The 16,083-nt window shown below is 39.2% G+C and overlaps 1 protein-coding gene and 1 pseudogene across 4 annotated transcripts in view; both read left to right on the top strand.

Moving 5' to 3' along the window:
* Positions 1–11,713: 11,713 nt before the first annotated feature.
* LOC100585081 lies at positions 11,714–12,954 on the top strand (annotated as a pseudogene).
* Positions 12,955–15,288: 2,334 nt separating this feature from the next.
* Positions 15,289–16,083, top strand: part of STAMBPL1 (STAM binding protein like 1) — a 96,847-nt gene continuing 96,052 nt past the window's right edge. The window contains exon 1 of one of the 4 annotated variants that reach the window (XM_030809290.1): positions 15,289–16,070. The gene's annotated coding sequence lies outside the window, so the exon portion shown is untranslated. The remainder of the gene's footprint in view (positions 16,071–16,083) is intronic. The other 3 variants (XM_030809293.1, XM_030809291.1, XR_004029304.1) reach the window with 3 other exon arrangements.

Raw genomic sequence — 16,083 nt, 5'->3', positions numbered from 1 at the left:
GTCGTAACACTCAGATGTGATAATGGGGAGCCCTGCAGGCATGGCCACAGATGCTGAGTTATTTGGGTGAGCTGGAGTGGCAGGTGCTTCTCTGGGGCTTTGGATGTCTAAGACCAATATAGGACCTTGGTTCAAGCTCCTGCTCTGATCCCTGTATGAATTTAAACCTACTTAGGCTTCACTTTTCTCATCTGGCCCTTGAACTCAAAGTTGTTTAAATTTACACTCAAATTGTATCCTAACCAATACCGCAGAAACGAAAAATGCTGTAGGTAACTAAAAAGAACACCATCTTCTTCGGGAAAAAAAAAAAAGAGAGAAGGAGATCCCTTCCCTGGCTTTATCATTACAAGATTGATGACTTTGGGCATTTATTTGACCTACAGATTTCTGAACATCAGTTTCTTCATCTGAAAAGTGGAAGAATAAGCTGGGCACAGTGGTTTATGCTTGTAATCCAAGCTACTTGGGAAGCTGATGCATGAGGATTGCTTGAACCCTGGAGTTCAAGATTAGCCTAGGCAACATAGCAAGATTTTGTCTTTAAAAAAAAAAAATCAAATTTGCAGAACAGTGAAATAACAGTCATCAAAATTAGATGAACTAATGATTTGAAGTGTCAAGAATATGAAGAGTGTAGGAAATTGTCTGCAAAGATGGCCACCAACAATTTCTCCCATACCTGTGCCTGCAGGCTGCTCTTGCTGTCAATATGGGCTAGCCTTGGGACTTGCTTTGATCACTAGGATGTACCAGAAGGGATGGTATGCCAGTTCTGCACCTAAGTCTTAAGAGGTCTGCCAATTTCTTTTCTACCTTCTTTTGAAATCCAGCCACCACAAAAAGAAACCCAGGTTAGGCTACCAAATGATGAGTGGCCATTATCTTTCCCTGTCCTCCAAATATTTCCCATATAATCAGAATAGGAGAAAGTAGGGATATGACTGTGGTACATATATTCAAAGTTTCTTAACAGATACAACTTACCCTGGAAACAAAGGGAGAAGCCAACCTGATTAAGTGCACTTAATATGAGTTCTGTGGACTCAAGAAGAGGCTAAACCTGGGATGAACAAGGGACCAGCCTTAGATGAGGTAACTCATTGACCTTGAATGTTTCTTTCAGCTCTTAATTCAATTGCTTGGACCCACAGCTGGATTACCCATATGGTGTAGTCAGGATATTAAATGCTAGGTCCAACATGCTTGGTTGAAATAACTGCCACTAATGTATTTGCATCAGTACATCAGCGATTCAGAGAGCCCAGAAAAACATTTTGATTCTCCTTTTAATGGATCTCCTCTCCTTCCAATCTCCATTCATCTGTTGTCTCAATAGCTCTTTATGTATCTTAATCTTGGTGGAGCCTCATCAATTAGTGTAAAAACTGAATGGAACACTTCTCTTCAACAGTACAGTGTAGAAATTAAAAGCACATGGTCTGAACTCAGAGTTGAGTCCACTTGTAGAACAAATTACTTACTTTTATGTATTAATTCTGTCAATAAATATATATTGAGTATCTACTTTGTGTGAAGCATGCTGGTTTTCCACATTTAACTTCAGTGCAGATAGCAGTATAAGTTGCTACAAAACTCTGGATTGTTTGGAAGTATGTACTAAATTTCTACACGTGAACATCCTATGACCAAGAAATTTTCCTAGAATCTACCTAATCAAAATATAAACATGCCTGCATCAAGACACACAAAAATGTTTAAGTAGCATTATTTGCAATAGACAAATGTTAGCTTAACCCCAATTCCATCAATTGTGGAACAGATAAATAAAATTTGTACACTAATAAAATACTACACAGCAATAAAATTTTAAAAATTATTATTACCTGCAAAGCATAGATAAATTGTACAAATATAATATTGACCAAATAAGCCAGACACAAAAGAAGATATAATTCCATTTTGATAAATTTTAGAAGAGGCAAACTAATGCATGATGTTAAAATCAGAGTAGTGGTTACTTTTGAGGAATGAAAAGGGATGGTAGTTGGAAAACAGCTTTTCGGGAGTTTCTGGGGTGTTGGCAATGTTCTATTTCTTGATTTGGATTGTGATTTTATAGGCACATTCACTGTAGGATAATCAATTGGCTTTATGATCTGTACATGTTTCTATATGTATGTTGCTCTTAGATTTAAAATACACCTACACACACACAGATCGAGCAGGACAAATGGGATTAAAATTAGTTCCCAAGAACTGTGATTTTCTAGGACCCTCTCCCCTGAGTGCTGCTTTACCACTCCCACTAACTCACCATCCTCAGTCTTTCCATCTTCTTGCTGTCCCAGGTAGTAGTGGCTCGGTCCCACTTACGGTTATGTAAGGGCTTGGACACCCTTAGCACATGCTTCATTCAAGCTCTGAATCACCCATGGCACCACTGGAAACAATCTTATTTAAGAAGCATGGTAGGAAAAACTGGGATGTATCCCTCTACTTTTCCTACGTTTCCTGGACTCCGATGTGCACTGACTTGCCCTCCCATTAATAGGCTATGGGGGATGAAAATACTTCATTCAATTTAGTTAGAAGAAAACAGAAGTAGAATTACAACTTAGAGTGCCATCTGGTGTATTTTTGCCAAGTGACACAAACAACTCTGCTAAGAGCCATGGACTTTAAGGCCTTTCCCTGAGGGATGTTATAGACCTATTTTTGTTATTGTTGTTGGAATGAGCCTTTGACAGAGTCAAGTTCCAATTATGTATCAATTTAAAAAATATAGAATGACTACTAACAGTAGACGTTTGTCTATGATTTTGGCTGTGGTCCCAAGCAAGCTATGTTTGGAGAATTTCCTACCATGGAAGTTGTAAAAAAAAAAAAAAATAGACTTCTCAGATTCCTTTCACCTTAGACATATGACCTGGGGTCCAACATTGTAAAACAATTAGAAGCATCTGCCATCTGAGCATGGCATTAGAAACTCAGAAGAGAAGAAGTTGATATTCTGCCATTTCCATTCTAGTGTCTCCCTCTAATCTTTAAACGAAGTAATGGCAACAATTCTAGCAGAAAGATGCAAAAACTGTGAAGGTTTTGAGATTTTACACTACTCACTGGCTACCAGGTTAATCTGCCATTTTAAGGAATGCTGGTAGAAGACATGAAACACACGGGTCATAGACAAAAGTCTCTACTACTTAAGGCACATCAAGCCACATGAACGTCAGCATGTACCCTGTTCCCCCTGACCTGCATTCTTTTAGAGATGATATGGATGGGCTCACATAGATGCCTGAACAAACAATGGCTGTGTTACAAAAGAGGAACCTGAATCCCTTATAATGGGCAGTAAGCATGTCTGCCCTTTGCTCTGGAGGAAAATACTATATCTTCCAAGGCTTTTGCTACATGAACATACTTGAAAAGTTAATCTGGAACAAAGGCAAACCAGTGCTTCTGCTTCTGCTTGCAAGATGTGAAGAAATGCAAGACACCAGTGAAGAATTGTCTCCTAAGACAGGTTTCAATAACCAGTGTTAGCTCACTGATTAGTGACTCAACCTGACAATGGTGCCAGTGGTATATCCACCAGACCAGTTCTGCCGCATAATTTTCATTATTGGCCCTGGCTGCATTGTCTTCAAACCTGATTCTTGGACCCATCTGGAGTCTGTGAGCTCTAGCCAATATTTTCTGCTTGGTTTCTTTCATTCACAACTATTAATCCTGTCTAAAACACTAAAGAAGTGGTTGCTTCTCCCTAGAAAATGTCTATACACACCCATTTCTTGTCCTTTATTTTGGTTGATTCATTTAGCCTCTTAGACATTGGGTAAATCATCTGCCTTCCCATTTACTAAAGCCAGGTGTAAGATCTATCCTAGGTTCAGTCTTAAAGAAAAAGGAACTGGGTATTTATATCATCCAGAAGGCCTGGACCTGCGGTAAAATCTTCAAACAATACAATTTCTGAAAGTGTTAAATCCCTGACCTGCAAGTTTCTAGAATCTTAGAGATTTTATCTTAATCTATATGAAAAAACACTTCTTCATGAGGACCACTGATGAGAGTAACTGCTTGTTGGTTGCTTACTCTGCAACAATGCTTCCTAGAATAGTGTTTCTCAGTTCTTGTGAGATACAATTTTTGTTCCTTGATTTATACAAGTACATTTATATTAGTTGGGTAATGATCTAAGTTTTAATATTTCTTAATTAATGTACACTTCAATGCTGAGATTATAAAATAAAGTGTTATACCTGAAGGATTGCTTCTCAAAAAGTTCACAATATAGACTTTCTGATCTAAAAGTGTTCTGCCTCGTCCTTATAGTAAAACAAAATAATATTTTTCTAGCAATTTTCCAAAGTGAATCGTACATATTATATCATCTTCCTTCTAAGATAAGCTGCTTTGATTATGTTCCCATTTCTATGGTTTACATTAATTAAATGTCACATTGCACTCTCTCTTAAAGAATTATAGGCTGTTAGAGTCAGAAGGGGCCTTATGGATCGTCTTCTGGTTTACTGCTCAATTTAAACAGGAGGAGGGAATTCCACATGCTACAAATTCTTGTTTGTACTCTTATTTTTTTTTAAACATAACATTTGCTAGATTTTAATCAAAGCAAAAAAGTAACACTTGCTTATTTTTTTAATTGGAAAATAAAGAAACATGATTCTAAAAACTCATTCAGGGAAAATTCACTATCAATATCTATGTGCATTTTTTCCAATCATTTTATTTCTTTCTGTGTATATTTTCATATGCTTTGATTTAAAATGCATATTTCATTTACATCTTGATTGTTTTACCACTAAGCTGCATGTCACTTTTTGTTATTTAAGTCCCAATGATTCTAAAGATTCTCCCTCTTTCCCCTAAGTGGTGAGAAAAGTGTATTAGGGTTCTCTTAGAGGGACAGAATTAATAGGAGATATATACACACACACACATACGTATATGTATATGGGAGTTTACGAAGTATTGACTTACACGATCACCAGGTCCCACAACAGGATGTCTGCAAGCAGAGGAGAAAGGAGAGCCAGTCCGAGTCCCAAAACTGAAGAACTTGGAGTCCGATGTTTGAGGGCAGAAAGCATAGCACGGGAGAAAGATGTAGGCTAGCAGGCTAGGCCCATCTGGTCTCTCCACATTTTTCTGCCTACTTTATATTCGCTGGAGGCTGATTAGATGGTGCCCACCCAATTAAGGATGGGTCTGCCTTCCCCAGCCCACTGACTCAAATGTTAATCTCCTTTGGCAATACCCTCACAGACACACCCAGGATCCATATAACCTTTCAACCCAATCAAGTTGACACTCAATATTAACTATCACAAAAAACTTAAGTTTTATAAAATAATTGTATGACATTAAATTGTTTTCAAATTTATTTTTTACTTTCATATGAATAGTCTGTTGTTAATTTTTTCCTAATAGTAATTTTGAATTGGGCTTCCTTAGACTTGAATGGAATGGTAGGCATACAGTGTATATGGCTATGAGCAAATGTAAAGTTAGATTTTATGTGTCTTTACTGATGTAAATGAAGACTGGGCTGGTTATTTCCAGACCAACACAGTGGCTAATGTGCTGTGAAACTATACAACGCCCCAAGAAGGGAAAAGAAGACAGGAATTTTCACTGGAAAATGGACTACTGGGTCAGGATGATCGATGCCCTTGAAAGATATGGTAGAGAGAAGCTCAATAATATTATAAATAATGCTAACACTGATATTTAATACTGACTGTTTACTACATGCTAGGAACCTTGATCAAAGACAGAGTTTGCTTCCCCCACCACACACAACTTCCTATTGCTGTGTGTGTGAATTAATGAACTTACAGGATAGCTCAGGGATGTCTCTTCATCTGTTTCAGCCTTAACTACTACTTCCTAATTGAGAATTGTCTGTTACTACTAACCATGATGATGATAATTTATTGGGTATCCACACAGGCTAAGCACTTTAGTAGACCAGCTCACGAATATTTACAAACTCTCTTTAAATTAGGATTATTCTCCCTGTTGTATAGATGAGGAAACAGAAATTAATTTACTGGCTCAAAGGCCACACAACTGCAAAGTGGCAAACTAAGCTTCCCAGGTCTGTCTGGTTCCAGAGCTTTTTCTCTTAACCATTGGAGTAAATAGCTTCACTTTCTGCCAAAGTGGCTTGTGCTCATGGTTCCAATAATCCAAGTACAGAGGAACATTTTGGATCAAAAGAGTGTAAAGGGTCATCGATTCAACCTTAATTTTCTAAAGATCACACCTGATGACCTAAAATTCAACTGTCTTGGGGCGAATAATGGCTGGTTGGTTGAACACAGGTGCCTATCGAATTTTATTTTTATATACTTAAGTTCTGGGATACATGCGCAGAAGGTGCAAGTTTGTTACATAGATATACACGTGCCATGGTGGTTTGCTGCACCCATCAACCTGTCATCTACATTAGGTATTTATCCTAATTTAATCTCTCCCCTTGCTCCCCTCCCCCTGTCACGCCCCCGTGTACGATGTTCCCCTCCCTGTGCCCATATGTTCTCATGGTTCACCTCCCACTTACGAGTGAGAACACGCGGTGTTTGGTTTTCTGTTCCTGTGTTAGTTTGCTAAGAATGATGGTTTCCAGCTTCATCTATGTCCCTGCAAAGGACATGAACTCATTTCTTATGGCTGCATAGTATTCCATGCTGTATATGTGCTACATTTTCTTTATCCAGTCTATCATTGATGTGCATTTGGGTTGGTTCCATGCCTTTGCTATTGTGAATAGTGCTGCAATGAGCATACGTGTACATGTGTCTTTAGAGTAGAATGATTTGTAATCCTTTGGATATATACCCAGTAATTAGATTGCCAGGTCAAATGGTATTTCTAGTTCTAGATCCCTGAAGAATTGCCACACTGTCATCCACAATGGTTGAATTAATTTACACTACCACCAACAGTGTAAAAGCGTTCCTATTTCTCCAGCATCTATTGTTTCCAGCATCTATTGTTTCCAGACTTTTTAATAATCACCATTCTAACTGGCGTGAGATGGTATTTCATTGTGGTTTTGATTTGAATTTCTTGAATGACAAGTGATGATGAAGTGTTTTTCACGTGTTTGTTGGCCGCATAAATGTCTTCTTTTGAAAAGTGTCTGTTCATATCCTTTGCCCACTTTTTGATGGGGTTTTTTTTTCTTGTAAATTTGTTTAAGTTCTTTGTAGATTCTGGATATTAGCCCTTTGTCAGATGGATAGATTGCAAAAATTTTCTCCCATTCTGTAGGTTGTCTGTTCACTCTGATGATAGTTTCTTTTGCTGTGCAGAAGCTCTCTCTTTAGTTTAATTAGATCCCATTTGTCAATTTTGGCTTTTCTTGCCATTGCCTTTGGTGTTTTAGTCATGAAGTCCTTGCCCATGCCTATGTCCTGAATGGTATTGCCTAGGTTTTCTTTTAGGGTTTTTATGGTTTTAGGTCTTATGTTTAAATCTTTAATCCATCTTTAAGAAACCTAGGTAGTAGCAAGCTAATCATGTTTCCTGATCAGAATGGAACAGATAGCTAGATGTAGTACCGTCTTCAATGACTTGGATAAGTTATTGGCACTTTCAAGATCTGTTTCCTCTTTTATAAAGTAAGGAAATTGGACTAAATGATATTTCTGATACCTTCTGATACTAAAACTCGAAGGTTCTTCTTGCTCAGGGGGCACCCTGTTTTCCACCTCAAAGAATGATAGTGGTTTCTCTGATTAAAATAAAATTATTAAGTCAGAGAAAGACAATATCAACAACTTATTAGAAATTCTCCTTCTCTTTTTGGAGAGGGGCATGCATTTCTTTGTGTTCACTCAAGCCTCTGAAAATATAAATAATATATTATCACAGAGTGAATTACGACGACAAAGTTTGACATTTAATCAGAAAAATTGAATAAACTAATGTATAAAATGACCAATCCATGATTACAACTCCTTTGTAATGCTGTAGTTCCTCAGAGACTGGTATGAAACTATGGGGCTTCATCCAAGGTCTATTTTGTACTTACTTTCAAATGGCAAATAACAGGTAACCTCCCAAAATTCATAAGTGAAAGTTCTAGTCCCCAATGTGACTATATTTGGAGAAAGGGTTTTTAGGAGGTAATTAAGGTTAAATGAAGTCACACAGGTAGGCACCAATCTGATAGGACCGCCGACCTTACAGAGATCTCGCTCTCAGCCTTATGAGGGCATAGCTAGAAGGCAGCAATCTGCAAGCCAGGAATAGGACCTTCACCAGGACTGAATCAGCAGGTACCTTGACCTTGGACTTCTCTGTCTCCAGAACTGTGAGAAACAGATTTCTGGTGTTTAAACCAACCAGTCTGTGACATTTTGTCATTGCAGCCTGAACAGACTAAGACATAGTGTTACAGCATTATGAGCCTGAGTGTTAAGCCCAGAAGCACATGCCCAAATATGTACTTAGGGATTTGCAATTTTTAATATTTGTCCTTGGAAAGGTCATGTCTTTGTTGATATAACCATAGATAAATTTAAGAGTTGCATTTTAAGATAGCATTATTTACTGCAGCAAAATATCCAGTGGTCACATTTTTCTTTAAACAGATTTTTTTTTTTCCTGACCAAAGAAAATTTAAATACCGATACAGTGTCATCTTGTATATATACCACTTTTCTTTTAAAAAGGAAGCTGCTCAAACCTACTGCATAGCTGTTAAATAACAGCAAAAGTCTATGATGGAAGGATTTCTGTTGCACTGGAGCAGCCCCAGGGGAGATGCAATTTTTACAGAGTATATTTATATATTTTGATTGTGGGGATCAGATGCCGTTCTATGACCTCCTGCCAGGTCTCCTTCCACCTTTCTGCCCTTGTAAACATATATTTTACATTTGTACACCAGCCTGCAAAAAAAAGGTATTTTTAAAAAACCTAACATCCCAAACACTATTAATATTTGGTCCACTTTTACCAATGCCTTCCTTATGTACCTAAATCGAAGGGGTTAAATAATACCATCGGAAAAGAGAATTTACATTTTTCATCAAATGTCTGCCTGTATATTGAAATGTTTACTAGTAGTAAGCCTTATATTAATATCTGCAAAACACATAATTTTTCAGAATGCTTTTTCACTTCCTTCATAACTACCTTGAGAGCCATTATTCCCCGTTTTCAAATGGGACAAAATAAGCTCAGGTAGGTTAGGTCCAGGATAATTTGTAAGTGGCAGCAGAGGAAAAGATTCCATGTATTTCCCAAACCTCATTCAGTATCTGGATATGGGGACATAATGGATACAAAATTGTCTTAGTTTAAAGTAACAGGAAGAAAGCACCAAAATAAACCACATGAGTGGAAAAAATCAACCGTGCCTGCCATTTCCAGTTTTGGAGCAGTTGCTTCCTGCATTTAATGACACGGGCTAAATTACCATAGTTATAATTCCTCAAATAAATAATAGGTTATTTAGAATTTATTACTCCTTAATAGCATAGACCAGTGTTTCTCAAACGTTTTGGCCTAAAGGTTTCTTTATGTTTTTAAAAACTATCTTTAAAAATGATTGAGGATTCCAGAGAGCTTTTGTTTTTGTGGGTTATATCTACCCATGTTTACTGCATTGAAAAATAAAGCAAAAACTTTAAACATATTTTATTAATTTATTTAAAAATAGTAAATTAATGACATGTTAAACTAAATAAATATTCACATTTTTATTACAATTTATTTCCCAAAACGAAACAAAAATTAGTGAGAAAACTGTCATTGCTTTCTATTTTTACAAATATCTTTTGAGTCTGGCTTAAGAGATGACTGGATTCTCCTATCTACATTTGCATTCTAGCTGTGGTGATATCATACGTGTAGCTGACACACTCCACTGCAAATCCATGAGAATGACAGTGAAAAAGCCAAATAATGTGTCTGTGTTTTTTTTTTTTTAATAGTTTTGATCTTACAGGCTGTCAGGGATCCCTGAGCCATATTTTGAGAACTACTGGTATAAACAATAAAAAAGCCAGAATTTTAAAAACATGTGTTTTCAATAATATAACAATTTCTGAGGTACATACTTTTAAGTGCATAATAATCTCTGAGAAGGATATTTTTTTCCAACAGAATCATTTGAGTCCTAGTTCTTTTCTTTCCCTGGATGCTTTGTCTTTAGAGATAATCCAGAGCCAGGAAATTCTAAATTTAAAACAAAGAACAAGGACTCCAGCCTATCTTGTGTCAGCAAGAACAGCCAATGAGAACCACCACTTTGTGTGCATAACACCAAACGATTCCAGTACAGTATATGAAAATAGTTTTAATCCCCTGATTACAGTAAATTCAACACTAAATATTCTCTTTTTGTATCACCAGTTCCAAGAAATAAGATCCTAGTAGGGTGTTGCCAGATGGGGAGATGAGAGATTACTCCAAGCTCGTGGCCTTTGGGGTACCTTAAAGATAGAGTGACAGACCTCCATATTAAGACCAGTCAGAGGCAGGAAAGGTCCTCTTTGTCTTGAATACCAACACTTTGAGGCTATGGCAGCTTCTCAGAACAGATCTAGCTCTGATGTTGTGGAACAGAAAAAAATCTGAGTGCTGGCTCCATATTCCCCATTCAGTGAGAAAGGCATTAATGTCTTGTCACTTGTCATCAGTTGGGAAATACTCAAATGCAGCATTAGTTAATGAAGAAATTTAGAATGCAATGGCCTATTTCCATGTATGGCATAAACTAAGCAAATGACAGGGGAGTCACAATCACTCAATTCATCACTCTTCTTTTTGAAATAATGTGCCTTTCCTTCCTTCCTCTCTTCTTTATTCTTATCTTTGTCCTTTTCTCAAATATTTATATTGTACCCATCACGAATGAGGTACTGTGGCAGATTCCACCTCATATTTATCTGGCTGCCAAATCTGTTTTCTTTTTTTTTCAATTTTTTATTTTTGGAGACAGGGTCTTATTCTTCTGCCCAGGCTGGAGCCCAGTGGCAATATCACAGCTCATGGCAGCCTCAACCTCCCAGGCTCAGGTGATTCCCCCATGTCTGCCTCCTGAGTAGCTGGGACTACAGGTGTGCACCACCATACCTGGCTAATTTTTTGTATTTTTAGTAGAGGCTGGTCTTGAATTCCTGGGCTCATGTGATCCACCCACCTCAGCCACCCAAAGGGCTAGGATTACAGTCAGAAGCCATCACGCCAAGCCTATTTATTTTTTAATGATTAAATGTTTTTTCTTCCAAAATAAAAGGAAAGCATGTCCTTTACAGAAAAAATTAAAATTATAGTAAAGTGTAAAGAAGTCAACCATAATTGCCCATAACCAATCTCTAAGAGGCCATTTAAATAATTTCTCCTGGATTTGCTCCTACATTCTTATCTATTTAAGATTTACCTACTTGAGATATGTATGCATGCAATTTTGTGTCGTTTGCTTAACATTGTATCAGAAGCAGTTTCAATGTCATTAAAAGTCCTTCGTAAACATAATTTAATACCCAAAGTTGGTGATAAATATCTCAGTGGAGGAATCTTATTCTTTATTTCAGATTTCCTTAGCATAAATTGCTTCTTAGAAGTGGAATTACTGTGGGCGATGGGAAGAGTACATTTTAGAATGTTCCTTGACACACTGACGAATTCCTTTCCAGCACTGTAGCAAAATCACACCACCAGATAAGAGGGCTGATTTCATTGGACTTTCACCAGTAATGAAGAAATGTTTATTGATAAGCACCATTTGTTAATATTACTGGTAAGAGAAAAAAAATCCTATCTTTTAAAAAAGTCTGGAGTTGGTATAATCTGAGACAGTATGGCTGTGGCATTTTGGTCCTCCAGATGAGCTCTTCTGCCAGCGCTGCAGATTTCAGTGTATCCCGGGATGAGAGGCTCCGGCTCCACTTGCTGCCACAGTCCTCTTGGAGCAAAAAGATATCTACTTACAGATAATATTGTGAAATTAAAAGAATTTCAGCATAAGAAGGTGGCTGTTGCATATAATCTTCCTGGCACCAAAGAAATCTATTTTAGAAACTTGGAAGAGAAATTGAACTAGAACAAGCTCATCTTGAAGGGGAAGTTAAGAACCCTACTTCATTTGCGTGAGTCCTGGGACCATGTGGAACTGGCTAAAAACGTCACTTGCAAGTACCATACAGAAAACAAAAATGTCACTTTGGCGGAATTTAAGTTTGGACCACTTTTCATAAGACTGTGTTACGACTCGAATCTTGAGGAATCTGCAATGGAGCTCATGAAAGATGAGTATTTACAAGGGTTCTCAGACTCCACACAATTTACTATTTTGATGGTTATGTTATTTATCAAAAGCAAATATGTAAGTGCTTTGGAAATATTGACAGAGATGAAAAACTCAGATATAAAGTTCACCAGGATACCTATGTTCTTGATTTTGCAATTGGCTACAAACTGAATAGCTCTGAATCTTTCGAAGTCTGTACTACATGAAGAAAAGAAGCCTTAATCAAAGGAGTTCTCTCCAGGAGGGCATCCTGTTTCCTGTGACATCAGAACCAGGTGGCAAAAGCTATGTCCATTTTTTTCTCACATCATGAATCCAGAAAGCATAAAGTTTACTAATTTAAACACAATCATCCATATCCAGTCAAATATGTTAGCAACTGTGACAGAGATATTAAAGGGCGTTGCAGAAGGAAATGTATCAAGATTCGTTGAAAGACATGAGTTCTCAGAGGAACTGCTGGCCAAAGTGAGGAAAAAAGGGAAAGATGCGCTTGTCTTTGTGGCCAGATTCCATGAGATGTATGGAAAACTGCACATCGTTGTCCAGGTCACCACTTACACTATGAATGTTCTGCTCTGACACATCCCTTTAAAAATGTAAGGGACAGGAAATCCCACATGTTGCCATAAAACAACAGGATGGTCACCTGTTAGACCTTCCAGGTGCTCGGCCAGTCCCTGTTGGCTGAGTAAACCCTAGTTTCAATCCACCTGTGGGTATGAAGACCTGTTTCCGGTGAGTTATTGGCTTCCCTAAGAAGCAGGCACCACACTTCAGCAGACAATACAGTGACACTTGATTTCCTCCCTAAAATCACTGAATGGTGGCATGCTGCTCTCTGAGAAGTTATGTCGTGCCACTGTGAAGATCTAGATACAAGCACAGAAAGCTCAGCTCCCTCAGAAAGCAGGCTTCCCCTGTGCACACTACTGAGGATTCGTGAAGGAACATGGTCACTGTCTCCAGTCCAGCTTCCAGTACTGGAGTGGAACCCAGTAGGCACCATCAGGAATGAATTTCACTACAAGTGTGGTCAACTCTGATTTTCAAGGGAGTAATTACTTGCAAATTATACCCTTGCTGAATTCAGGAGGTCCGAAACCCTGTTCTACCATATCAGAAAATAGCCCAGGATTTCCTCACTGCTCTGCCTTCATGTACTCTGTAACTTGAGTCCTCATTTTCTCATCTGCAAAATAATAGTGCTTATGTGCATTTGCATATAGATTTGAAATCTTCATTCAAAGTTTAGTAGGGTAAAATTTTCTTAAAAATAAGGGAAATAAAGGTTCTGGAGCAAAAAGAAATCTGGATTTTAAATTACTATTGAGATTGAATCTTTAAAAATGCAAGTAAAACTATAGGTCACTTAAAAATTCTCTAAGATAAAAGTTGTATAAATACACTGGTGCTTGCTCTTCATTAACTCAGTTAATAAAAGGGAAATAACTTAAATCACACCTAAAGTTGCTATATCAGAGTTCTTGGGCGCAACACTGAAATCATTTCTGGCTAACTGAATCAGAAGAGAAATATATTGGAAAGTCATTAAGTAGCATACCAAAGAGACAGGAAGTTTGGCAAATCAGGCTCCTTACACAGGAAGGGAAGCTTAGCAGCTGAAATTAGAACAGGTGGGTCATCACACCATTCAAACAGCTCACTTAGGACACCACTGGCATTGCCACAGTGTTACCTCTGGCACTACTGTCCTTGAACACAAAACCCACTTCACAGATAATGGAGACATTTCTAAAATGTTTCTTCTTGAAACACATAATCCAGATTCAAATAACTGTACAGGAGTCTCTGAGGCTGATGTTGGGTCACAAAATGGTACTCCAGCCGCCGGGGAGCAGGGGACGATGGGTATTGGGCCAGTTTGGCTTTTATGAGAATTTGGATGCTAGATAGCAAGACCATGATCAATGACCACTCTAAATACGTATGTGGAATTTTTTGTTTCATAATGCTTTTTAGTAATCTGGCTAACCTTCTTAATTATCAGTGAATTTTAAATTGTCCAGTAGGTCATGAGATTATCTGGTCCAATACTGCAAACTCAAATGCCTACCATATTCTCAAATGTCAGTGAGGTGGGGGTGTATGGGAGTGGTGAGGACTGTGGAAAACTGAAGAGTGTCTTCACAGTCTAAAGGGGACACCTGCTATTCAGCTTCCGCTGATGGTTGCTAGAACTTGCCATGGACCAAATGTCTGATGTTACAATTTTACAGAAAACGTGAAAAGTCTGAATTTCTGTGAAATTTCCTAACTTCAACATTTGGAACCAACTTCAAACTAAGAAAAACAACACTGTTGCTTCTTAAAAATCAAGGCTGCAGGCTGCCTCCAACAATCAAACTCTTCATTTAAAAAAAAAAAAAAAAAAAAAAGAATCCAGGGAGATGAGGCTTAAGAAGGTGAAATGCCTGAGACCAAATAACTCAGTTGGTGGCTGAGCCAGGGCTAGAATTTTGGTTTCCAGAGGAAAGGCTAACTAAGAAAAGCCAGTGTTTCCCCACCCCACTCTGCAGCCATTTCTCTCACTTGGAAGTAAGCTCCCGACCAAGCTCAAGAAAAGCGACTCTATTTCATCCAGCAGCAGCAGTCTTCATAAAATGTTTATCAATTAATAGAACCTGTCAGGCCAATAGAAACAGCTTTCAGTGTTGGATCAGAGTTTAAATTGTAGCTTCTACTACTTTCTAGGTGAGTAACCTGGGATAAATTATTTTACTTCTCTGTCTCTCGTTCATGGAAAAAACAAAAACGAAAACAAAAAATGAGTTCCTTTTATATACAGGGTTGTGGCAGATGGAATAAGATTTTGTGTACCGACTGCCTGACACAGTGCCAGAACTGTAGTAAGAACACCGCATGTGATAGTAACATAACATCCAGGAGATACTCTAATACTTCGTATTTTCCAAGTACACACAAATTGGGGGTAGGGGGAAGAGCTAAGGTGCTTAATAGTGGGCGTAGCCAGTTGTGGATAAGTATCAAAAAGGAATTCCTAATATGAGGTATAAGTGGGATTTTCACCAAAACCCTATCCTTCCCCAGACTCCAGTGACAGTTTAACGGCCAGCTGCATCAATGCTTGTGTACTGTGCAGTCTTAAAAGGCACCACTCCTGTCTATCTCGGTGAAATTGATGGTGGAGCAAAAGGGAGTTTAGGTGGTTCCGGTCTGGGGAGAAGACGTGCAGGGTTTCAGATGCGAAAGTCGCACCCAACCGCTTCACTCTCGCTCTAGGCCATCCACGGGGGCCCTGCTTCCTTCCACCTGCGAGCTTTTTCTGCAGAATGCGGGAAGCCGCCGCCGCCGCCGCCACAGAGGAGGGGGCGGAGGCAGAGGCGGAGGCGGCACCCAGGGGCCGGGGCAGGGGAGGCCGGGACCATCGCAGTGACAATTTATTTTCCTGCAGCAGCGGCAGCAAGGACGGTTGCTGCAGGTTCGGGGTCGGCCGGCCTGCGCGTGGGTTTGCGAGGACGCTCTTCGTCCCCTGCGCTGGGGTGTCCGACAGCGAGGAGGAGGAGAACGAAGCACGGAGCCCGCGCGAGTGGAACCAGCAAAGAAAGCTCCATCGGTCGGCAGAGGAGAAGGGGGAGGAGGCACGGCCGAGGCAAACGAGCGGACGCCTTGTTGCCGGGTGCCGGTATCACGCCGCTGCACGCCTTCCAACAAAACCCACCGCGGCCCGGGTTGCAGCAGCCGGACGGATGCCAAGGCCACACGGCAGGCACGGGGGCAGCCGTCGCAGTCGCCGTCCCACACGGGCTGCGGACACCGAGGGTTGCTAGTGAGTAGCGGCG

The sequence above is a fragment of the Nomascus leucogenys genome, chromosome 3 (genome assembly GCF_006542625.1).
Source record: "Nomascus leucogenys isolate Asia chromosome 3, Asia_NLE_v1, whole genome shotgun sequence".
Lineage (NCBI taxonomy): Eukaryota > Metazoa > Chordata > Mammalia > Primates > Hylobatidae > Nomascus > Nomascus leucogenys.
This window is presented reverse-complemented; position numbering and strand designations above follow the sequence as displayed.